Source organism: Dendropsophus ebraccatus, chromosome 3 (assembly GCF_027789765.1).
Source record: "Dendropsophus ebraccatus isolate aDenEbr1 chromosome 3, aDenEbr1.pat, whole genome shotgun sequence".
In the NCBI taxonomy this organism is placed as follows: Eukaryota; Metazoa; Chordata; class Amphibia; order Anura; family Hylidae; genus Dendropsophus; species Dendropsophus ebraccatus.
In genome coordinates, this window is record NC_091456.1 from 115,436,697 (window position 1) to 115,463,340 (window position 26,644).

The following is a 26,644-nucleotide window of genomic DNA, read 5'->3' on the forward strand; positions in this document are numbered from 1 at the left end:
TATCATATAGTATTGTCATAACTGAAATTTACAAACTCGCATAATGCTATATAGAGATGTCATTTTTGTGTTATAGTCTTTGCTACCTGTTTATGACTATTTCATTGACTCTCCTCCTTTATATCAAACACCATTGACCCTGTTATTATTATAAGGACCTATCCTCATGATAAGTTTTACATAATTTCAGTGACGTTTCACAACATCCTTTGTCAAGCATGTTGAAAAACAAACGACTGTGATAGCAACAATCTGGTGTTGTCGCTCCGTGGAACAGGAGGGGCGGCAGCAGACCACCACTATCCTCTATGGGCAGACCACCAGTATCCTCTAGCGATCACCTGTGCAGCCCCCCTCCAGCTCCCCGCGGCCCCTCCCACACTCCTTGCTGCCGCCGTGTGTTATAGCGGTGGCAGCGAGCCGGGAATGAGGATTGCTGACAGCGCTCGTTTGCTCCTCACAGTCGGCCCATGGAATAGGGCTGTATCTCTGTACAGTACCATAAAATAATAGAATAACTGTTTGTTCTTTGGATGAGGTCTGACTGTGAGGAGATAAATACATTTTGTTTTAAAGGCCGTATTCGACTGTGATAACAACGATCTGCTGCCGTCGCTCCGTGAAATAGGAGCGGCGGCAGGAGACTGCAGCTATCGTCTATGGGCTGCCCAGACGATCTAGCAATCACCCAGGCAGCCTCCGCGCAGCCTCTCCCACACTCACCCGCTCGCTGACACCGCGTGTAAAAGCCCTCGTTTGCTCCTCACAGTCGGTCCGTGGAATAGGGCTGTAAGAAGTCAATGCTATACGTCACCTTGATTTATTGAAAGGTGTTGTTAGGTCTTGCCATATCTCTGCATCGGCTCCAATATCAGTGCCACACACAAAACTAATGGGGGTGTATGGCAAGTGCCATTCATGCAAACCAGTGCTCCCCAATTAAGATTGCCCCTTGTGGATTTGTTTAAAGTGTCACTGTCGTGAAATTTTTTTTTGCAGAAATCAATAGTCCATGCGATTTTAAGAAACTTTGTAATTGGGTTTATTATCCGAAAAATGCATTTTTATCATGAAAAAGCAGTTTGAAGCTCTCCCCCCTGTCTTCATTGTTCTCCTATGGAGAGAGCTAAAGAAAAGACCAAAACAGGACAACAAAGAGTTAATCTACAAATCCCTCACAGGATATCTCCTGTGACAGTCACCAGTGACCTGTCTGAGCTCGGATTACAGCTGTCACCCAGCTCCCTGCCTGTAATCCTCTGTTATCTGCTTTCTGCTGCCGGCTAACTCCCTCCTTCCTCCTCCCCCCTCCCCTCTCCCTAGAGCAGACAGGGTACAACTCCTGCAACAAGTCACAATTTTCAGATTTTTCAGAGTGGATGAAAAAGAGGAAGGAGGGGGGGGACCTGGGAAAAGGCTTTTTACATGCAGATAATGGCAGATTTGGCTAATAAACCCAATTACAAAGTTTCTTAAAATCACCTGGACTATTGATTTCTGCAAAAAAAAAAAAAAAATACGACAGTGACTCTTTAAGGTCTAGAGTTAAAAGACTCTGGGGTTTCTAAGTGACATCTATAGCACCAATTAGGAGATGCTAGAGAGCTGGGAGAGGAGGAGAGAGGAGAGGATGTCTCTGCTGAACTATCCAGAGCAGTAGTAAAACCCCAAAGAAAACCTAAAGACATGAGAAGGCATTTTCAGGGTGGGGTGATTGAAGACTGCAAGATCTGAATGTACTTTTGCCCCTTTTGGACGTCTAAATAACAATCGATGAGTTACGCATAACCATAAGAAATCCTTGGCAACAGGTTTTTCATAGCAACAAGATTATTCTTGGTTATTAAAGGGGTTATCCGGTTAAGTAAAATAGATGTTAAATAATCCTAAATAATCCCCCCTCCTGGAGACTGATATTTTCAATACTTTTTATTACCTTATCAGTCTCCTTCCCTGAGTTCTAACTGTGCTCCCTTCTGCTCAAAACACAGAAAACTGTCTCAGCATTCCTCTCCCGTCAGCCCCTAAACTTCCCACCTTCCTTCTGGGATGCCCACGTGACCAACATCCCTGACTGGCTGTCTCTGCACTCTGGGATGACAGTTGGCCTCTCCAGGATCAAGTTGCCAGCAACCTCACTGTGAATAATAACCCGGCTGGCATCACAGACTGCAGAGACAGACAAACATGCTGAACTCCCTCGTCCCCGAAGGGAGGGGGGAAAGGAAGGGGGCAGAAAAGAGTATGGTCAGAACTCAGGGGCGGAGGCCAATAAGTTAATAACAAGAATTGGAACAGATTGTTATAAACGCCCCAGTACCTTGTATATGTGGGGCACAGCATCTAGTCTCCACCCATGCCATGTTTTCAAATAAGCAGTTTTAGGGTAGCTTCACACGTACCTGATCCGCAGCGGATTTCACGCTGCGAGTTTGCAGCAAAATCTGCTGCGGATCCGGTAGTGTAAAGCTGAATGGGTCCCATACACGTGTACTGCGTGTATGGGACCCGGCCCCTTTAACCCACCCCACCCCCGCCGCCCACAGCCAGGCCCCGACCATACATTAACTGCTCGGAGCCGCGGCTGCAGTGAAGCAAACTCGCAGCATGAAATCCGCTGCGGATCCGGTACGTGTGAACCAGGGCTGTGGAGTCGGTAAGCCGCAGCTCCAACTCCGACTCCGACGCCTGAATTTTATCAGGACCGCCTCCAACTCCGACACCGACTCCTGAATTTTATCAGGACCAACTCCGACTCCCGACTCCAACTCCTGCTCCTTCATAAATGGCAGGGGAGTTACTTATCACACTGGCTCAGCAGTTTCTCCCTAATGTCCTACATGATCCTGGGGCAACTACTGAGGGAATAAAGGAATACTGTATATAAAGCAGATTCTCCTGTGTGTGCAGTGGATGCAGCCAGTCTCCAGCCTCCATGTCCTGAACTACTCTCAACTAGACTAGATGGAGCAGGTGGTCTTTTCTTGCAGACAGTCTTCTATGTTTCTAACTAAATATTCACCATACTTAAAGAAGCACTGCTAATAATGCCAGATACCTGTAATATAGAGGTCAGCCATAGTGATATACAGGGGGTCACACATACTGATATAGAGAGGGGTCAAACATAGTGATATAGAGGTCACACATAGTGATATAGAAGGTCACTGTGGGGGCCCGCAATAGCACACACACACACACACACACACACAGCCTGCTGCAGCTATAGCACACACACACAGCCTGCTGCAGCCATAACACACACACACACACACAGCCTGCTGCAGCCATAGCACACACACACACACACACACAGCCTGCTGCAGCCATAGCACAAACACACAGCCTGCTGCAGCCATAGTGTGCGCACACACACACAGCTTTCTGCAGCCATAGCACACACACACACACAGCCTGCTGTAGTCATAGCACATACACAGCCTACTGGAGCCATAGCGCACACACACACACACACAGCTGCAGCCATAGAACACTGAATAAAAACACACAATCTTCTCCCAGAGAGAAAACACCACACTGAGGACAGAGGTTACTGCTACACTACTTATGTCTTCTCCTCCTCCTCTATATTACACAGGATATCTTCATATTACACTGCTGCTCACAGTCATCCAGCATCCAGGAAGAGAACAGCACAGATCTCCCCCACACAATGGACTCTTCCAGCTCAGAACCAAACTGCCAAATAGTGACCAACCACTTTTCCATGACCACCCTTATCTAATAGGACCAGTGTCCTATTAGAATGTTGCTCATAATATATATTCATGAGCAAAACTTGTAAAATTCATATCAAAATTCCATTCTACATTTTTAAAGATTTTTTTTAAAGCTGGAGTCGGAGTCAGTAAATTTTTTTCCGACTCCAGCCAAAGCTAGCTCCGACTCCGACTCCGACTCCAACCAAAACTAGCTCCGACTCCACGACTCCGACTCCACAGCCCTGGTGTGAACGTACCCTTAAAGGGATTATTCGGCACTTAAAAACTTTTTATATGTTGCTGCCATAACAAACATCTTATCCTTACCTTTCTGTGCTACCCTGGTGTCCTACTGTAGTGTCTCCAGGTCCCCCTGATGACTGCAGCCACCGCCACTCCGAGACAAACCGATCTCTGCAGTGGCAACCCGCTCAGCCCATCACTAAGACTGACAGAGCCGTGTCTAGTGGTTGGCTCAGCGGACTGTTAATGACGGGACAAGTTCATCTTGGAAGTGTTGAGCGCCTGTGGGCGCCACAGGAGCGTGGAGAAGTAAGGGTAAAATGGTTATGTTTTATATGAGTGCAGCTCATATAAAAAGTTTTTAAGTTCCAGATAACCCCTTTAAGGGTGCCTTCACACCTACCGACTCGCAGCATTAATAATGCTGCAAGTCGACTAGGTCCTGGCAGATCACTGTCATTACATACACGCAGTGGTCTGAACGACCGCTGCGCGTATGTAAATCTGCCGGCCGCTTAACCCCTTCTGATGTCACCCGCCTCCCGCTCCGCTTTGTATACATACCTCCTCGCTCCACGGGGTCCCGGCGTCCTGCTCTCCCACCCGGCCAATCAGTGTCTGCGGCTGGGCAACACACTGATTGGCCGGGCGAGAGAGCAGGACGCCGGGACCCCGTGGAGCGAGGAGGTATGTATACCGAGCGGAGCGGGAGGCGGGCGGCATCAGAAGGGGTTAAGCGGCCTGCAGATTTACATACACGCAGCGGTCGTTCAGACCGCTGCCTGTATGTAATGACAGTGATCTGCAAGGACCTAGCCGACTCGCAGCATTATTAACGCTGCGAGTCGGTAGGTGTGAAGGCACCCTAAGGGTACAAACCCACACACCGTATACGCAACAAATACGCAACAAATACGCAACAAATACGCAGCAAATACGCAGCAGTTTGATGGTGAAGATTTAATGCTGAGTTCAGTTATTTAGATCTAATCTGCTGCGTTTTTGTTGCGTATTTGTTGCGTTTTTGCTGCGTATTCGCTGCGTATCGCAGCAGTAAATACGCTGTGTATACGGTGTGTGGGTTTATACCCTAAAGAAGCAGCAAACGGTTGAAGACTTCTGCTCTCTGGCGTTCACTTTCTAAAATTCTGTGTCTTAAGTAAGCCTTCTGTGACGTGAAGTGGCAGGGCTAAGTTGTGATCATCGCTTGCGGGCAAAACTACACCCACACACGATGTCCAATAGCTGCAAAATGTCTCCAATATTGTGAAAATACTGTGCAACTTTTGGACATCACGTGCAGGCATGTTTTGCCCGCATGCTATTATCTCGACCTAGCCCCTGAAGTGGTGGGGGGGAGGTTCATCTCCAGGGAGCATAATACTTTAGCTGTTTTCTGCTCTCCAGACGATCCTTTTCATCACAGTTCCTAGCACCCAGTAAGTAGGCAAAGTTTGATTGTTCAATTCTACAATTATAGAAGGCGGGGATATGTGTGGTTGTTTAATGTAAAGTAAAACATTTGTATGCAACCTATCCAATAGTAATGACTTTGATTTTTGGGTTTAAACAAATCAACATTACTAAGTGATCCATTACTACTGTATAAGAGTAGGTAAAGGACCACTGTATTGTAGTTAGTTGTGGGGAATGCATCCCAAAGAGTATCAGGATGTCAGTTTGTCAGAGGGATTTCAGTAAAAGCCCTTAACCTTAGCAATATAAGAACGTCTTGGTAACTTTTTGGTGTCAAAAACATTTTTGTTAAACAAAATCTTGTCAAAACTGACAAAAATAGACAACCATAACAGGCCTTCCAATAATACCCAAGGGGACATACCAAAATGTGGTGTGAACAGTGTCAGGACAAATGGAACCTTTAATTTTATGATTGTCTTAAGGCTGTATTACAGGGCACAATGTTCTGGGGGAAGCAAGTGCCAACCTGCCAGATCAGTGCTCGCTATTAGACACACAGACAGTGAGCAGAGAGCAATGGGAGGGGACGCTCGAACGATCCTTAGATCATTCGGATGGCCCATTGAAGTCCCTATTACACAGAACGACACGCTACAGACCGTTGCTGACAAAACTATGAACTTCCAGCATGTTGATAGATCACTATTAGCCGACATTGTGCACGGTGGCTGATCGTTGCCTTTCAAAATGTGCTATAACACTGAACAGTTCTAAGCCTGAGCGGTCAGTAATCGGACATCGTTAAGTGTAAGGGCCAGTTCACATGGAGTAAAACTTGCGGAATTCCACGGCGGAACTCTCCGCCCCAGAATCCTGCCAGCCTCGGTGTCATACAGGCAGTTAATGGGAGGGCTTGCTTGCCTCCTCTCTCCGCTCCTCTCCAGTCGTTAGAATTTACATGTCCATTCTTCTTAGCAGGGAGAGGGAGCACGAGCCCTTCCATAGACTGCCTGTATGACACGGAGGCTGGTGGGTTTCTCCGCCGCAGAGTTGTGCCAGTTTTACTCTGTGTGAACTGACCCTAATAGGGCCTTTAGAGTCAATTCATGCACTACAGATTTTGATGGAGAAATGTCATGAGCCAGCTGCCTTTGAACTCTGTGCTGTTCCGGGGCCTGCAAAATCTGGATCCAGTCCTGGGTAACTTCTCCCAGCTTCCCAGGACTGGTTCCAGCTTTTCCAGGGACCCAGAGCGGAGCAGCGCGGAACTCAAAGGCAGGTGGCTGATAAGCTGACTGCTGGGCTATCGAACTGCTTTGCTTCACTGTCATACTGTAAATTCGCTGTAAATTTTGCTAACAAGACAACCCCAGATGAATGAAACTGATTTTCACTTGCAGTTTCAGCAAAAAATCTGTCACATGTGAATCTACTGATACAAAGATTTATCTGTATTGCAGGCAGTTTGTACTATGAACACTTTAGCCTTACTGATTCTTGTACATTATATAGTTTAAGGGGTTCAGAACTGGCTTAACATTTATTTTACCTAGGAATTTCTGCATCGGTTTAATATAACATCCAAAAACAAGGGAGCTCAATCAAAGCAATAGCAGGAAGTTTACAGTAAAGCTTCAACACTGTCTGTCTGTGGCCATAGCAGGGACTTCTGTGTAGGTCTCCTCCCTGCTGTGTCACATGTTTACCGTATTATAGCTTGGCTGTCCTGAGATGAACTGCCAGGTCCTGACACCCCCTCCTTTCAGTCACCCCTCCTTTCCCTCCTAACTCCCTCCCTCTGCTCTCAGTTAATGTCTTTGTTCAGACTGTGGTTGGATGTGTATCAGGAGCTTGTTGTGCTGGCCAGGCAGTGGAATTTCACTGCCTGTAACACAGTTTAGTTTTAGGCAGCTATGCATGCATCTGCTTAGATACATTGGCAATGCACACCATTGTGTGCTCTGTAAATAACTGTAATATTTGTTTGCTACAGTTATGCTTGCTCATACATTTAAATTTGACAGCACACCACAAAATGATGCTTACAGTATTGATCTCATGGTGTCTTCCTCCATTTCTAAAGATTTATACTATTTTAATCTGATTTTAGGAATGAACCATAAATTTCATTGTAATTGAAGGGAGAAAGATAGCATGGTAATGTAAAAGTCCTAACTCCTCCAGCAGCCAGGCTATCACTTTTTCTCATGCATGAATTTTAGAACAGAACACTCCTGTCACACTGCAGCAAACACATTCATGAATGCTGTAGACAGTGGCCCTCACCCATCACCCACATGGTAGCATCTGCCATTTAGTTTATATTATAAAAAGTTGCCTAGTTTGGCTGAGAATACAAGTACTGTATTAGTTGTCAGCAAATTTTATAACATTTAGTGGGGATTAATTAAAGGGGTACATTCAGCGGCTTAATGGCTGAGCAGGCTTGAGATGTCACGTCTCAAGCCCCTTCTCAGACCAGAAAGCAGCTGGAGAACACAGGACCTGAGTAGATGGATGCTGGCATTAGTGCTAGAGCTGAGGAGGTACAGTAAGTAGATGGAATAGTTTTCATCCCGCCCCCCCCCCCCCCCCCTGGCAATTGTGAAAAAATGGGTCGCAGCTGGACTACCCCTTTAAGTACCCCAGTCTTAAATAAACCCTTGCTCCCATTCACCCTGCCGGATGTAATAAAAGGGGCAAGTAAATCTAGCGAGACCTAACAGCTATCACCCTACCCATGGCCTGGCTATTAAAGTGGCCATACGGCTGCTACACTTGCCAACATGTGACAAGCTTCTCTTCAGCAGCTGCAGGCTGAACTTTCCCAACATGGCCACCGCATAGGAAAAGCTGAAGCCTGCATAATGATGCCAATTTTTTGAATAGTCCATCTAATGCAACATGGGGTTAAGGGCATACTGATTTGATGCCCTCCTCTTCAGACATGGCAATAAGGCAGGGAGGATACTGGTGAGATTTGTAAAGGGCACCTTTACTCCATATATATCAAAACCTCTACTCTAGAGATTCCACCCCCACGGGAGACATTCCCACTTGGTAACAAAGGGGTCTGCCACAGTTGTCAAAGGACAGTAGAAATGTACTGAACTCTCCTATCACGTTGGAGGAATTGAAGTCACACAAGGCACCTGGGCCTGATGGGTTTTCGGGTGATTTCTATAAAATCTTATGTGATGATATCTCCCCAACTGTGTTGGCTCTGTATACTATATACTTATTTAAGTGGTACGCGTGTGCCAAGCTCTGCCAACACAGCCTATATCAAAGTCCTGCTGAAGCCCGGGAAAGACCCTAAAAACCCGGGCTCGTATCGCCCAATATCATTACTGAACCTAGACCTAAAAATAATATCCAAAATTATGGCAGAAAGACTAGCTGTGATTATGCAAAATCTTTTGTCCCCAGCTTAAACTAGATTCATTAAAGGGCGATCAGCAGTAACGAATATTTGTAAGGTGATGGTTGTGTTGGACGAGATTAAACCTCATTTGCATCCATCCCCAGCTCTTCTTTCAAATGACACTGGGGATAGATGCTGAGGGTGATGGGGGCAATGGGATTCACTATGTACACAACTTATACACAACACCTCAGACAAGGATCCATATTGTCACCTTTATTTCCCCTTTATAAATGAAATGCCAGGAAAAGTTGAAGTGTGGGTCACCTTGTTTGCAGATTACCTTTCTATCTTCTTGAAAGATCTTACAAGAGATTTAGGGGGAGATTTATCAAAACTGGTGTAAAGTAGAATTGTCTCAGTTGCCCCTAGCAACCAATCAGATTCTATTTCCTCACAGATTCTTTGAAAAATGAAAGGTGGAATCTGATTGGTGGCTAGGGGCAACAATTCTACTTCAAACCAGTTTGATAAATCTCCCCCTTAGAGTCTACAGTCAAGTACATAACAGAGTTTGGTCAACAATCTGGTTTCAGGGTTAAAGGGGTTATCCAGCAAAAATCTTTTTCTTTCAAATCAACAGGTTTCAGAAAGTTTTATAGATTTGTAATTTACTTCAATTTAAAAATCTCAAGTCTTCCAGCACTTATCAGCTGCTGTATGTCCTGCAGGAAATTTTGTTTTCTTTTCAGTCTCTGCTGTCTCTGCTGACATCTCTGTCTGAGACAGGAACTGTCCAGAGCTGGAGAGGTTTTCTTATCAATTCTCTTTTATTGAAAACATGTATTTTCATATAAACACAGGGTACAACATTAGGGGTAGGGAAAAGAGAGAGGGAGGGCCTCTCCAACCAACCACATAAGCATACAGTTAAACAAAATATATACATATTAAGGCAAACATAACTGGCAACGGTACCGAGAGGGGCCCGGGGCGGCAGGGGCAAGGAGAGGGAGAATTGGGTTGTGGGGGGGGGGGGGCGACACAGTCAGGGGGGGGTGGTGAAGGATGGAGTTGGGTGAGCTAGAGAGCTACTGGGATGTGGATGGACTAAAGTGCTGTTGCAGAAGAGTTGTCCAGGGGGACCATAAGGTAGAGTGCTTGTCGTGTGAAAGGGATTGCCAACTACAGACCTCCTCCAAGCGTCTAACATCCTCAACTTTCTCTATCCATCTGGTAACTGGAGGAGGAGAAGTGGATCTCCAATATAAGGGTATCATCATTTTTGCCGCGGCTATAAGTTGCGTGACTAAATTCTCTCTTTTGGGAGAGAAGTGGGCGGAGGGTGTCCACAACAGGACTAGTTCTGGGTTGATGTCCAGTGTGGGGCCCGGTAGTGAAGCAATTAGCCTCAGGACCTGGTCCCAGAAGGGCCGAATGAGTGGGCAGAACCACCAAATGTGGGAAAGGGTCCCTCTGTGTTGTAGGCACCGCCAGCAAAGGTCGTTGGGGGTAATGCCGTGGTCGAATAGAAAAGCTGGGGTCCTGTACCAGCGAGAGAACAGTTTAAATGAGGATTCCTGGATGCGGATGCAGGGGGAGAACCCGTGTGAATGTATCATCATGAATTTGGCTTGGTCAGCTATAAAGGAGGTCTGTAATTCTCGCTCCCACTCGCCAAGGCAACTAGGCAACTGGTCGTCCGGGGGGGATATGAGACCTGTGTAGATTTTAGAGATAGGCCTCAGTGGGTTATTAGGGAACAACACTAACCTCTCTAGCCAGTTGGTATCCCTCAGTTTCGGAGTGGAGGAGACATAGGACTGACATAGATTCTGGATATGTTGAGATTGGAAATGTCTAGCGGGTAATAGAGTAGATACATCAAGTGGGTTGGGCTGTCTAGACAGGTCCCTGAGATGATGTTTAGATAAATGTCTCCAGAGAGGGGGTGGGGGGGCTAGGGAGTTAGAGTGAAGAGCTGGCAGAAGGTGGAGAGGAGTAAGCGGGGAAGGGATGGAGAAGGTGTCGGCTCGACCACACAGGTCTTTGAGGACTGAGAGAGTAGTCATCAACAGTGGACAGTTGTGTAGTAGAGTAGAGCTCAGTAAGGGAGGGTTCCATAGCAGTAGTTCTTTGGGCGGGGTTAGGAGAGATATTTCCAAGTCAATGTGGGGAGGTCTAGCGGGGGTGTGAGCGGCCCGGACTAGGGAAAGCCATCTAGCTAAGTGAGAGGCCTCATAATACTTCTCAAGGTCCGGGAGGGCGAACCCTCCATGGGACTTGGGAAGAGTGAGTTTGCTATAGGCAATACGAGGTTTGCCATTACGCCAAAGAAAGCGGGAGAAGGTTCTTCTCACATTAGTGAAGTAGGATTTTGGGACGTGGACAGGGGCACATTGTATGAGATATAAGAGCTGGGGCATAACATAGGCTTTTAGGTAGTTCTTCCTCCCTACCCAGGACATGAATGGGAGCTGAAAGTTTTTAAGCTGAGAGGAGATCTTAGAGAGTAGGGGGGGGAAGTTAACTGAGAATATATGGGAGGGGTTAGGGGGGATAAATACTCCTAAATATTTAATGCCCTTGTCCGGCCATAGGAAGGGGTAATGGGCTTTCAAGTGGGCAATCACAGAGGCGGGGGCGGAGACATTCAGTGCTTCAGACTTGGAGTAATTAATTTTAAAGTCGGAGACTTGGCCAAAAGCATTAAAAATATCCATCAGGGCCGGAAAAGAGGTTTTGGGGTTGGAGAGAAATATTAGGAGGTCATCTGCAAAGGCAGCTGTGGAGTGTTCTAGGGAGCCTACTTTGAGACCGGAGATTTGGGGATCAGAGCGGATTTTTTGGATGAGAGTTTCCATAACTAGAATGAAAAGGGAGGGGGATAGGGGGCAACCCTGACGGGTACCATTAGTTATGTGGAATATCGGAGAGAGGGTACCGTTAATTTTTAATTTGGCATAAGGGGTAGAATATAGGGAGAAGATAGCGGAGACGAAGGAGGGGGGTAGGCCGAATTTTAGGAGAACCTGTTTCATATAAAGCCAGTTAACTCTATCGAAAGCCTTCTCGGCGTCTGTACCGAGAAGGACCAATGGGGTCTTAGTGGATTTAGCAAAGTGTGTGGCAGCTATCACCCTACTTGTATTATGTTTACCTTCGCGACCAGGTACAAAATCCGCTTGTTCCTCGCCAATGAGGGAGGGCAAAAGGCTACTCAGTCTGGAGGCCAATATTTTAGCCCACCATTTGACATCTGTGTTGAGGAGAGATATAGGGCGATAGCTGCCACACAATTCAGGGTCCTTCCCCTCCTTGGGGATGATAGTGATGTGGGCTTCTAAAGCCTGTTTAGGAAGGGGGTTGCCCATTAGAAGGGAGTTGCAGAGTGTTACAAAGCGGGGTGTAAGGGTATCCCTGAATTTTTTATAGTATAGGATGGGGAAACCGTCTGGACCTGGAGCTTTACCTGTGGGGATCGAGCCAATGACCTCCTCCACCTCCTCCTGGGTGATGGGGGTGAGAAGAGAGGATTGTTGGGAGGGGGAGAGGGAGGGTAAGGAGATAGAATTCAGGAAAGAGTTAATCTGGGATAAGTGTTCAGTATGAGCAGATTCGGACGGAGAGGGCCGCAAATTATAGAGAGACTGGTAAAAGGCGGAGAACTCAGAGGCAATGTCCTCCGTCTTAGTGACACGAGGGCCCCTGGGGGAGCGAATGGCTCCAATATGGGATTGGGAAGCTCGTTCTCGCAGCAGAAACGAGGTGAGTCGTGAGCATTTATCACCATGTAGATAAAACTTACATTTAGATCTCATGAAGGCTCTAGCAGTTTGGGCATTGAGCAGGTCTTTGAGTTGGTTACGCAGGGAGGTTAGATCAGCTAAAGTTTGGGCCACTCTGGACTTCTTGTGGAGGGATTCTAGAGTAGAGATTTGTGAGAAAAGGTAATTGAGTCGCTTCATTTTTTCCTTTTTCCTGGCCGAGGCCAGAGCAATGAATTCTCCCCTCATCACTGCCTTGTGAGTTTCCCACAGAATGGGGGCAGAGATAACAGGTGAATCATTTTCAGCAAAGAACAATCTAAGTTTTGTTTGTATATCGGAGGAGCATTGGGGGTCACTGAGGAGTGTTTCGTTCAGCGCCCATTGCATAGGACTGCGTTCTTCAAGTATAGAGATATCGCATGAAACTGGGGCATGGTCTGATATCGTAATGGTGCCTATGTCAGCAGACCTCACCTTTTGGCAGATCCTTTGGGATACAAAGAGGAAGTCGATCCTGTGGTACGAATTCCTGGGGTTAGAGTAGAAAGAAAAGTCTCTTCCTGTGGGGTGCAGTAATCTCCATACATCGACCAGGTGCATGTGGGCTAATTCTCTTTTCAGGCGACCCAGTTTGCGGTAGGAAACATGGGAGGAAGTGGAGGTCGAGTCCAGTGCTGGTTCTAGAGGGGTGTTAAGGTCACCGCCAACCACACATGTCCCTTCTGCAAAGGTAGAGAAAAGCCGTAGGGTCTCACAAATCCAAGGAACTGGATCTGCATTAGGGGCGTACAGACATGCAAAGGAGAATTTTTCGTGTGCAATGGAACCTTTAAGGAAAAGGAATCTGCCATTAGGGTCAGTCTGCTGTACAGAAAGAATAAATGGAACCTGTTTAGAGATGCCAATGCTCACTCCAGCCACTGCTTTGTTAGGGTGTGGGCAGTGAAACCACTGAGAGAAGACCGCGGTGGACATTTTAGGCAAATTGGCAGCTCTAAAATGGGTTTCCTGCAAGAAAAGAATGGATGCTTTTTGAGCCTTCATGAGTCTAATCACCTGCGAGCGTTTTTGTGGAATGTTCATACCTTTCACATTATATGAGATACAGTTCAGGTTGGCCATAGACCTGGGTAGTGGGGGATGGAAAACCGTCCGTCCCAAAAGAAGAGCAAACCCCTGACATAGGGAAACCAGACAAGGGGAGACACGACAGGGTGTGGGGGGGGGGGGGGGGGGGGGGGGGGGGGGGGGGGGGGGGGGGGGTAACAAGGGAAACAAACTTATTTACATAGTGCAACATGACCCGGGGGTAGGGTCCACTGGTAACTAGAGCAAGCAAAATATAGGCGTGCCTCTGAGTCGAGTCGCAAGCAGGGGGAGGGGTAGAAAGTACAACCATGGGCCTAGTACTACTACCAACCAAGGGTGTGATAAGATAAGAGGCTATGTATACAGATTGGAGGAACCGGACTAGGGAGTGAACATTATTAAAAGTAAACAAAACAAACCATGAACAGTTAACTTAGGTGAAGAGTAGCTCGGGGAGCTAAGTAATAAAGTCTCACGTGTATGTGAGCCGGCAGGCAGAGAAACCTAATACTGTAGGGTGCATAAAGGGCGGTCAGCCCTCTCCCAGATTGCGGCGATCCTTCTTTTGTCGTGGAGACTTGGTCTTGCCTTTGACCGACCAAACACCAGGGTCGGGTAGTGAGGGTAGATCCAACAGCGGAGGCACTGGAAGCCACGAAGGGATGTCCAATGGCTCCATGTCCAGCTTGGTCCAGAGCGCGTCTAGATCGGGTGGCGAGCGGACCGGTAGCATTCTGCCTTGTAGCATAATCCCCAGCCCAAACGGATACAGCCAGCGAAAGGGGATGTTTCGGGACCGGAGGGCGTCCAATAATGGTTTAAGCAGGCGACGTTTGCTGAGAGTGGAGGCAGCGATGTCTTGGAAGATCTGATAGTCGAAGCCCTCTATAGTCAGGGGGGATTTTTCTCTCGCTGCTTTGAGGATGGCTGCGGCATCAGGGTAGGCCAGCAGGCCACAGATGACGTCTCGGGGTGGCCCTCCTTGGGCTGGTTTGGCGCGCAGGGCCCTGTGTATGCGCTCAATTCTTATAGGTTCAGCTCTATCAGTGCCTAGTAAGTCTGTAAATATGGAGGCCGCAATCTGGGGCAGGGCCTCATGGGCAAAGGATTCAGGGATGCCGCGGAAGCGAATATTCTTCCGCCGACTGCGGTTTTCCTGGTCTTCTATAGCCAAGATAGCATCATTCAGTCGGGCCCCGTAAGAATTAAGGTTTTGAGCGATCACGGCACTATGGCGGATAATGTCCGCTTGCTGAGTCTCTACCTGTTCCACTCTGAGGCCTATATGCTGCACATCCTGGCGCAGGTCTGAGAGTTCATGGATAATCGGGGCCACCAACCTCCTCATAAAGCTTTTGGAGACCGGGCCGGCTTCACCTTCCTCCCCCGTCTCAGAGCAGTCGCCCACACTGTCATTATCAGAGTCGCGGGTCTGCGCGGGCTGCTTCTTCCCCGATGGCGCCATCTTGGATCCGGGGCGGGAGAGGCTGACCTTTTATTGAGGAATTTCTCCATGTCGGGGTGCAGATTCCGCACTCGAGAGGTTCTGGGGGTGTCCTTGCGCTTGTCTCTGGTGGCTCTGCTCATTCTGGGGTGTCCGGTTCCCCCCTGTGATGTAAAGACCCAGAGTTGGTAGAAGAGCACAGAGAAACGTGTGCTACTCCATAGGCAGCTAGGCTCCGCCCCCCAGCTGGAGAGGTTTTCTATGGGGATTTGCTGCTGCTCTGGACAGTTCCTGACATGGACAGAGATGTCAGCAGAGAGTACTGTGTCAGACTGGAAAGAAAACAACATTTCGTGGACATACAGCAGCTGATAAGTATGGTAAGACTCAAGACCTCTCTCATAAAACAAGATGGAGTGTTGATCACTTAGTAGTGCCAGTTAAACGGGCACTCTCCTCAATCACATATTTAGGAATAAAGATAGGAAAGTAGGCCAATTCCCTATACTCACTAAATTTTTCCCAGTTATTGAAAACAATGGGACTTGCAAAGCTCCTGTACCCATTACAGACAATTCCAGTGCCTATCAGACACTAGGACGTGAACATTCTGTCACTTTTACCAGGTTTATTTGGGCCTCTAGGAGGCCAAGGATCCCCAAAAAGAAACTACTCCTCCCCAAGGATAAGGGAGGCCTCAACCTCCCAGATGTACGTCTATATAATCTAGCCCGTTTACTGAGGTGAGGGGTACCAGTAGCTTTTTAAATTTCTCTTTAGAATCCCAAATGGTTACACCATGGTCCTTCTGTTACAAATGGCCTCCTTTATACTAAGTTTGGGGCATTACCTAAAAACATAAAATGCAGTGTATTGTTTAGAGACACTGAAGTAAAATTCTAGGTCTACCTTTTCTTATCAGTTAAAGTGACTCTGTACCCACAATCTGTCCGTACCCCCCCCCCCCCCCCCCCCCCGCAAACCACTTGTGCCTTCGGATAGCTGCTTTTAATCCAATCTGTCCTGTGGTCCCTTAGGGAGGTGATGCAGTTATTGTCATAAAAAAATTTTTTAAAATTGCAGGCCCGTGCCCTACGGGCGTGCCCTAACTTTGCACCACCCCTCCGTCCCTCCTCCCCACCCTCTTCATCATTAGGAATCCCACTGGAACATTTACTTCTGTTTGAACACTGCACAGGTGTCTTAATGATCCAGCCCATGTGCTGTGGTAACACAGGTGGTGAATAATAAGGAAATCTGCCTGAAGCATTCCTAATGATGAGGAGGGTGGGGAGGAGGGACGGAGGGGTGGTGCAAAGTTAGGCCACAGATACGCCCGTAGGGCACGGAACTGTAATTTTAAAAGTAATGTTTTATGACAATAACTGCATCACCTGCCAAACGGACCGCAGGACAGATCTTGGATTAAAAGCAGCTATCCGAAGGTACAAACGGGGGGGGGGGGCAGATTGTGGGTACAGAGTCGCTTTAACACCTAGACTTGTGGCTCCTTCCCTAACTTCCCCAAAGGGGGGGGGCAGAATCCTTTGTTCTCTTATAATATGGCATCTGGTTAAAAAGGAATCTAATCTTATTAAAACTGTGGAACAAAGGTATTTTACCTTTCAGGCGGTGCAGACATCCTACAATCTGGGATCGGGTCATTCTTATACACAAATGAAAAGCTTTTTAGTATTTAGATTAAGGCTATGTTCACACACCGTTAGAGACCGGCGGTTCCGTGACCCCAGCCGGGTCATGGAACGGCCGGTCTCTGCCCGGATTATCGCGGCCGGTACTTGAGTACCGGCCGGATGATCCGTCCGCCCGCGGAGCTCTGATGCGGGCGCATCAGCGCGCGCCCGCATCAGAGCTTACCATAGCACACAGTTAAGCGAGCGGCCGGAGCCGCTCGCTTCACTGTGTGCACTGACAGGTCTGACCTGTCAGTTTTTTCCGGCGCCGCATGGGATCCCGGACTGAGCGTATACGATGTGTGTACGCTCCGGCCGGGATCCCATTGCAAATAAGGCATTGTTCCACAACGCAAAACTACGGCCGTAGTTCTGCGGCGAGAACTACGGACGTAGTTTTACGTTGTGTAAACATAGCCTAAAAGACCTAGAGGCAGAACTTACATCTAACCCTCTAACCCTTTACCAGACTTAAGCATTTTGCACCATGCGACTTATGGGTTTAGCTTCCCCCAAAGCACCCAGTCTGTCCTAAATGGCTAGACTTATCAAACTTGCCGTAGACAAAACTACACCAAACGGTCCAGGTAGATGCAAATTTTATGGTCCTACACATATCTCCTGATGAGGGGACAACTACTTTATTGGTGCACACAATTATATTGGTAGCCAAACATTGTCTCTTATCTAGATGGCTGACTGCTGACATGCCCACTATGGAACATGTTATACAAAAGGTAAACATTATCTCACAATGGCTTTTCTATCTGTATCTTCAAGCCCAGACAGACACTATGTGGAGCATCCTAAAAAATGTACCCTTCTCTACACTCATTAAGGTAAATAAAGCACCTTTGGATGCTCGCTGTTATCACCTCATTATCTCAACTTCCTCCAATTGTTATCTCTCATTCAACAGTGTGTAGGTTTCTTGCAGCTCCACAAGGCAGAGAAGGAGCTGACATGAGTAGAAAAGGCCTGCCTCTCTAGAGCTGCTACCAAACTGCGCCTCTCCTTCATTTATATCCAACTGCTACAAGACCTTGCTCCCCCCCCCCCCCACACACACACACTCCACTATTCCTACTTTCATGGCAAATAGAGGCATTGGTTCTAAATAAAACACAGCTTTTCATGCTGTGTGAAATGTTGGTATAATACATGAGAACTCCTACTTCATATGGGGCTGTCTCCCTCTGCTAAATTCTGGCACTGTCATCTGGCTGTTGGAAGGACCTTGCATATCCAGTGGCATTGCCCACTAATTAAGCCTTACGGGTCCGAAGTCAAAAATACAATAAGGTTAGTGCCGCTCACACTCACTCCGCAAGTAGTTATATTAGCCCTCCCTGCCTCAGATTTTCTAATGGATAAAACGTCCTTGGCCACACATATACTAGCAGCAGCCAAGCTGCTGATCCCCTTACTCTAGCTCAGCGATTCCCCACCATCTATGCAACTTTGGCAGAACAAACTAAACCAGATTTGCAGGATGGAAGAGTTGTCTAGTTGAGCAGAACATAGACATGATAAGTACCTTAAGACATGGCAGCCCCGGCTTGATTTGAAGACCTGCTCTCCCCCTTTGCCCTCTATGACACCCATCAGTGTTGTGTTATTACTCTTTTATAACCATACACTCAGATCTGCTGGCCACCATTTCCCATATATTTTTTTAACATTGTGTTCTCTGATCTTTATTTTCTCTGTCCTATTCTTGCACAACTGATTGACTCTAGGGTATAGTTGTTGCCTTCCTCTATTGCCCCTACCTCTGTTCCCCATTATTTCGTCTACGCTGGACTGACCAGTTACACCGCTTGTCAACCCAGGTGGACTCTTGCAATGCTATAGACTGTATAAAGTTAGTTTGTACCTCATTACGCCATTTGATTGGTACTACGGACTGCACCTTTGAGATTATGGACACTTTGGTTTCTGCACTATCTTTTCCCTATCATGTTTTTTTCTAACGCATCATGTTGATGCTATGTTTTTGCACTGTAAAATTTCTAAGAAGAAAAAAAACAAACATTATCTCACAATCTCACAATGGACCAATTGGACCATCTAGAGAGAAGATGGCAAAGTGGTAAGAGGTAGAATCCAGAATATTAAAAATAATGAGTTGGGTAGTTTTAAGGATATGCAGGGTAATTAAAAATGTTGTCATCGCAGTTACTATAATTATTAGAATCATGTAAAGGAGGTTATATTGGGTAGCTTGAAATGGTCAGAGATTTTATTACTTGTCGCACTTCATATGAAATTTATGCCGTCAGCTGCAGTTGTGGCTTTTACTACATTGGCAAGACAATCCAACCAATGCACAAATGTTATGCAGCACATATGCCGTCGGCTAGAACAGGAAAAGGCTAACCCAAACCAATTACGCATGTACCCTCGTTCCATTACATTACAGCTTTGTGTTTCATGGGTCTGTTGCATGTAATAAAGTCACCAGTGGGGGGGGGGGGGCGATAGACCTCCAGAGCAGGTGTAGATTTGTTTCGCACTGCTTGTGCCAGGTTCACTTAGGACCCCTTTACTAAGAGGCGTGCATCTCTTAGTAAATCCAACCATGGAAAAGGGTAAGAGGCTTTATTTAAGACCTGAAAAATGCCCCCTATAAAGTTGTTACGCAAGGAGACTGAACTTATTCTAAAAATGGAAGATTTGGGACTAAATAACTGGTCAAATATACATGGCACATGTTGGTAAGAATAAGGTTCAAGTACTAAACGTTCGTATACATTATGTTTAAGAAATTGTATGTCCCGCTTTTTGGATTTTTTAGTTGATATAAGGCCAGGTGTATGGAATATAGTCATGGACTGTGAGAAAACACGTAGTTTATGTATGAAACGGTTGTCACCTATTGACTTGTCCCCCTCCTGATGATTTGATCATGTTTTACTTTCTTGAAAACTGAGATGTCTGTACACTGTGGGCAGTGGCGTAGCTACCATAGAGGCAGGGAAGGCGGTTGCTATGGGGCCCATGGAGGGAGGGGGCCCAGGGAAGATAAAAGCCTCCTGTGATCTTTTGCTTAACCCTTTATTTACTGCAGTGTGTAAGTGACTCAGTGTTCTCTAGCATGCTGCAAAACAAAGAAAGGGTTAATACAGAAGACTATTAGCTCTCTGCCTGACTACTCTGATAACCTCTGACCTCTGCTCTCTGAGCTCCTGCAGAGGTCAGGGGTTATCAGTGCAGGAGTAGTGAAGGAGAAAGCTAATTGTCTTCTGTATTAACCCCTTTTTTGTGTTGCAGCATGTAAGAAAACACTGGGTCACTGTCATGGCCGCGGCGGCGTCCCGTGCTCCGGGCCGCCGCCGCGACCGCCCTCTGTCTGACGCGGCTGCCGGGGTCCTGGTGCAGGGACCCGGCGCTGCGGTCTGTTCGGCCCCGGGGGGCGCCTCACCTCGTCCCGCTCCGCTCTCCGTCTGTGCCGGCTGGCGCGCGCGTCCCCGCCTCCTAGGGCGCGCGCGCGCCGGCTGTCTCAGATTTAAAGGGCCAGTCCGTCCCTAATTGGTAGTTGCACCCAATCACTCCCTATAAATCCCAGCATGCCCTGTCCCTCGTGTTGGAGCCTCTACATGCTTCCCATAGCGTTTGGCCCAGCTCCCTGTTGTTCCTGACCTTAGTCCTTGTCCCTGGTTCCTGTCCTTAGTCCTTGTCCCTATCCTTGCCCGCTGCCTTCCCATTGTTCCTGAGTCCTGTCCACCACCTGCGAGCACGCCTTCTGTCCTCTGCCTGCGCGATCTCCTGCCTACTGCTCCTGCCACTCCTCGCCTGCCGTCACCAGCAACCAAGCCAGGGGTAGCGACCTGGGGGTCGCCTGCCGCAGCAAGTCCATCCCGCCTTACGGCGGGCTCTGGTGAAAACCAGCGGCCCCTTAGACTCCGCTCCCTGGTGAGGTTAGTGCCATCGCTGGTGACGGTCCAGTGGATCCACTACTCCAGGCGTTACAGTCACACTGCAGTAAATGAAGGGTTAAGCAAAAGGTAGTCTGCTCCTGCACCTATGTACATAACCATAGGATTCTGCCTCTGGCCACAAGAGAATATTTTTTTGCCACATCACAGAGTATGTATATATATGTATGTATGTGTGTGTGTGTATATATATATATATATATATATATATATATATATATAATATTAGTGTATAGGGGAGGGGGGGCCCATACAGTTTTTTGCTATGGGTCCCCATGAATCCTAGCTACACCCCTGACTGTGGGGGAGATTTATCAAACTGGTGTAAAGTAGAATTGTCTTAGTTACCCCTAGCAACCAATCAGATTCCACGTTTCATTTTCGAACATAGTGAACATCAGTGAGTTTTGAAAAGTTTAATCTGATTGGCTACTACGGGCAACTGAGCCAGTTCTTCTTTACACCCCTTTGACAAATCTCCCCCTGTGTATCTCTTTTCGAATGTTGGCAAGTTTGAGCTATGTCCCTGGTCTAGTAAAGGAGCAGACGTAGAGAGCTGCTCTTTTCTTTCCATTGTTAAAAGCTTGCTGTCTATGTTACAGACCACTTCTTAGACCTCTCTTAGAAACAGTGATATGGAGTATATATATATATATATCTATATCATAAAAATCAAAGTCTGTCTGTCTGTCTGTCCTTCTGTCTGTCTGTCTGTCTGTCTGTCCTCTATAGACTTCCAAACCCCTGAACCGTTTGACCCCAAATTTGGCACACAGATACATTGGGTGCCCGGGAAGGTTATTGCGAAGGTCCCGTCCCCGCCAGATGTACAGGAGGGGAGGGGGAGGGGAAAGAGAGGCGCCCCATAGAGATGAATGGGAAAATCTCCTCACTGCAAACACAGGTGATATAATTAGCTGCAGCAGACACGGCAGTTGGAGCCTTAGCAACCAATAGGATTACTGCTTTCATTTTCACAGGCAGCAATGGTTGCTAGGGAAGCTGCCTCACAACATCCACAGAAATAACTGGTAGACCCCCTACTCCATCTATACAGTACATGTATATACAGGACCCCCTACTCCATCTACACAGGACATGTATATACAGGACCCTCTACTCCATCTATACAGTACATGTATATACAGGACCCCCTACTCCATCTATACAGTACATGTATATACAGGACCCCCTACTCCATCTATACAGTACATGTATATATAGAACCCCCTACTCTATCTATACAGTACATGTATATACAGGGCCCCCTACTCCATCTATACAGTACATGTATATACAGGACCCCCTACTCCATCTATACAGTACATGTATATACAGGACCTCCTACTCCATCTATACAGTACATATATATACAGGACCCACTACTCCATCCATACAGTACATGTATATACAGGACCCCCTACTCCATCTATACAGTACATGTATATACAGGGCCCCCTACTCCATTCATACAGAACATGTATATACAGGACCCCCTACTCCATCTATACAGTACATGTATATACAGGGCCCCCTACTCCATCTATACAGTACATGTATATACAGGACCCCCTACTTCATCCATACAGTACATGTATATACAGGGCCCCCTACTCCATTTATACAGTACATGTATATACAGGACCCCCTACTCCATCTATACAGTACATGTATATACAGGACCCCCTACTCCATCCATACAGTACATGTATATACAGGACCCCCTACTCCATCTATACAGTACATGCAGGGGCGGTCTTGGCATTTCTGGGGCCCCAAGCGAAGTTATGTCTGGGCCCCCCCCCCTCGACACGTTCCAAAACAATAGACCGCTGTGTTGCCCCAGTAGTAAATACCCCTTGTGTCCTGCCCCCAGTAGTATATACCCATTGTTTGCTTCCCCCAGTGGTATATAGACCCCTGTGTGTTCCCCCAGATATATATAGCCCCCCCCCCCGTGTGCTCCCCCAGAAGTATATAGACCTCCTGTTTGCTGCCCCAGTTGTATATAGACCCCCTGTGTGCTGCCCCCAGTTGTATATACCCCCTGTGTGCTCCCCCACTGTATATAGGCCCCCTGTGTGCCCCCTCAGGGGTATTTAGCCCCCCTGTGTGCTCCCCCACTTGGATTTAGACCTCCTGTGTGCTCCCCCACTTGGATATAGACCCTTGTGTGCTCTTCCAGTAGTATATAAACCCCCTGTGTGGTTCCCCCAGTAGTATATAGACCCCCTGTGTGCCCCACCAGTAGTATATAGACCCCTTGTGTGCTAACCCAGTAGTATATAGCCCCCCTGTGTGTTCTCCCACTTGGTGGATATAGACCTCCTGTGTGCTCTCCAAGTTGTATATAGACCCCATTCTGCTGCCCCAAGTAGTATATAGACCCCCTGTGTGCTGCCCCCAGTAGTATATAGACCCCTCTGTGAAGCCCCAGTAGTCTATAGCCCCCCTGTGTGCTCTCCCTGTTATATAGCCCCCCTGTGTGCTCCCCCCATTTATATAGACCCCCGATGTGCGCTCCCCCAGTTAAACAGACCCCTGTGTGCTCCCCCTCCCATATAGTATATAACACAATAAAACAAACACTTATACTCACCTGGGTCCGGGCGTCCTGGGTTCTCTTCTCTCTTGTGGCCGCAGGAAGGGATTTCCCTGCGATCACAAGAGGCCGCACTCCCCTTGTCCTGGCGCCGATGTTCCAGGGATGTCACAAAGTTCAAGGACAAAGCTGCCACTTGTGACCGCAGGGAAAACCCTTCCTGCGGCCACAAGAGTGACTGACAGGAAGGGAGCCAATGTCTCCCGCCCTGTCAGTGCTGCTGCATGTAACTATGAGCACTCATTAAGAGTGCTCATAGTTACAGTTCAGATGGCAGCAGGGAGCGGGGCAGCGGCCCTGTCCAGCGGTCTTGAGCACAAGAGCGGGGCATGGGGGCCCCCCTGGATGTTGGGGGCCCCAAGCGATTGCTTGGGGTGCTTGGTGCCAAAGACCGCCACTGAGTACATGTATATACAGGACCCCCTACTCCATCCATACAGTACATGTATATACAGGACCCCCTACTCCATCTATACAGTACATGTATATACAGGGCCCCCTACTCCATCTATACAGTACATGTATATACAGGACTCCCTACTCCATCTATACAGTACATGTATATACAGGGCACAACAGGTATACCAAACTGTGACTGGGTAACACTGCTACACCAGACCTGACCAATACCGCCATACTGTGACTGGATAACACCTCCATACCAGACCTGACCAATACCGTAATACTGTGACTGGATAACACCTCCATACCAGACCTGACCAATACCGCCATACTGTGACTGGATAACACTGCCATACCACACCTGACCAATACCGCCATACTGTGACTGGATAACACTGTCATACCAGACCTGACCAATACGGCCATACTGTGACTGGATAACACTGCCAGACTTGACCAATACCGCCATACTGTGACTGGATAACACCTCCATACCAGACCTGACCAATACCGCCATACTGTGACTGGATAACACCTCCATACCAGAACTGACCAATACCGCCATACTGTGACTGGGTAACACCGCCACACCAGACTTGACCAATACCGCCATACTGTGACTGGATAACACTGCCACACCAGACCTGACCAATACCGCCATACTGTGACTGGATAACACCTCCATACCAGACCTGACCAATACCGCCATACTGTGACTGGATAACACCTCCATACCAGACCTGACCAATACCGCCATACTGTGACTGGATAACACTGTCATACCAGACCTGACCAATACCGCCATACTGTGACTGGATAACACCTCCATACCAGACCTGACCAATACCGCCATACTGTGACTGGATAACACTGCCATACCACACCTGACCAATACCGCCATACTGTGACTGGATAACACTGTCATACCAGACCTGACCAATATGGCCATACTGTGACTGGATAACACTGCCAGACCTGACCAATACCGCCATACTGTGACTGGATAACACCTCCATACCAGACCTGACCAATACCGCCATACTGTGACTGGATAACACCTCCATACCAGAACTGACCAATACCGCCATACTGTGACTGGGTAACACCGCCACACCAGACTTGACCAATACCGCCATACTGTGACTGGATAACACTGCCACACCAGACCTGACCAATACCGCCATACTGTGACTGGATAACACTACCACACCAGACCTGACCAATACCGCCATACTGTGACTGGATAACACTGTCATACCAGACCTGACCAATACCGCCATAATGTGCTGGATAACACTGTCATACCAGACCTGACCAATACCGCCATACTGTGACTGGATAACACTGCCAGACCTGACCAATACCGGCAAACTGTGACTGGGTAACACCGCCACACCAAACCTGACCAATACCGCCATACTGTGACTGGATAACACTGCCAGACCTGACCAATACCGGCAAACTGTGACTGGGTAACACCGCCACACCAGACCTGACCAATACCGCCATACTGTGACTGGATAACACCATCATATCAGACCTGACCAATACTGCCATACTGTGACTGGATAACACCGCTATACCAGACCTGACCAATACCACCATACCGTGACTGGATAACACCGCCACACCAGACCTGACCAATACTGCCATACTGTGACTGGATAACACCCCCATACCAGACATGACCCAATACCGACACACTGTGACTGAATAACACTGCCATACGGGTAAATACAACCCTGCAGGTATACAGGACACTACAGGTATACAGGACCCCAAAACTATACACTACAGGTGCACGGGACCTCCACAAAACTATATACTACAGGTATACAGGACCCCAAACTTTACACTACAGGTATACAGGACACCAAAACTATATACTACAGGTATACAGGACCTCCACCAACTATATACTTCAGGTATACAGGACCTCCACCAACTATATACTACAGGTATACAGGACCCCAAACTATACACTACAGGTATACAGGACCCCAAAACTATACACTACAGGTATACAGGAACTCCACCAACTATATACTACAGGTATATAGGACCCCAAACTATACACTACAGGTATACAGGACCTCAAAACCATACACTACAGGTATACAGGACCTACACCAACTCTATAATACAGGTATACAGCACCTTCACCAACTCTATACTAGAAGTATACAGGACCCCAAACATACTACAGGTATACAGGAACTCCACCAGCTATATACTACAGGTATATAGGACCCCAAACTATACACTACAGGTATACAGGACCTCCACCAACTCTATACTATAGTTATACAGGACCCTCAAACTATTTACTACAGGTATACAGGACCCCGGAACTATATACTACAGGTATACAAGACCTCCACCAATTATACACTACAGGTATCCAGGACCCTCAAACTATAAACTACAGGTATACAAGACCTCCACCAACTATACATTACAGGTATACAGCACCAACTATATACTACAGGTATACAGGACCCCCGAACTATACAGTACAGGTATACAGGACCTTCACCAACTGTACACTGCAGGTATACAGGACCTCCCTCAACTATACACTATAGGTATACAGCCCCCCCAACTATGCACTACAGATATGCGAGACCCCTAAAAACTATACATTGTGGGTATACAGAACCCCTCCAACTATGCACTACAGGTATACACTAATTCCACTGATTAACTCAGATGAAACAATACCTTTAGCTTGGCCTCCTGGGCACCTTAGAACAAATCTAATTAACACACTGACACTTTATACCCGGGCAGCGCCGGGTACATTTTCTAGTATATATATATATATATATATATATATATATATATATATATATATTTATATTCAGGACTGATTCTAGGTTTTCTGCTGCCTGGGGCGAAACCTGAGATGGCACCTCCATACCCCAGTGCCCACATTGCCCCCGTCAAGCCTGTTGAAA

General features: G+C 47.4%; 1 protein-coding gene across 4 annotated transcripts in view; it reads left to right on the forward strand.

The window, feature by feature from the left end:
• Positions 1-26,644, forward strand: part of NFIC (nuclear factor I C) — a 139,964-nt gene that overhangs the window by 79,904 nt on the left and 33,416 nt on the right. The gene's annotated exons all lie outside the window — the stretch shown is intronic.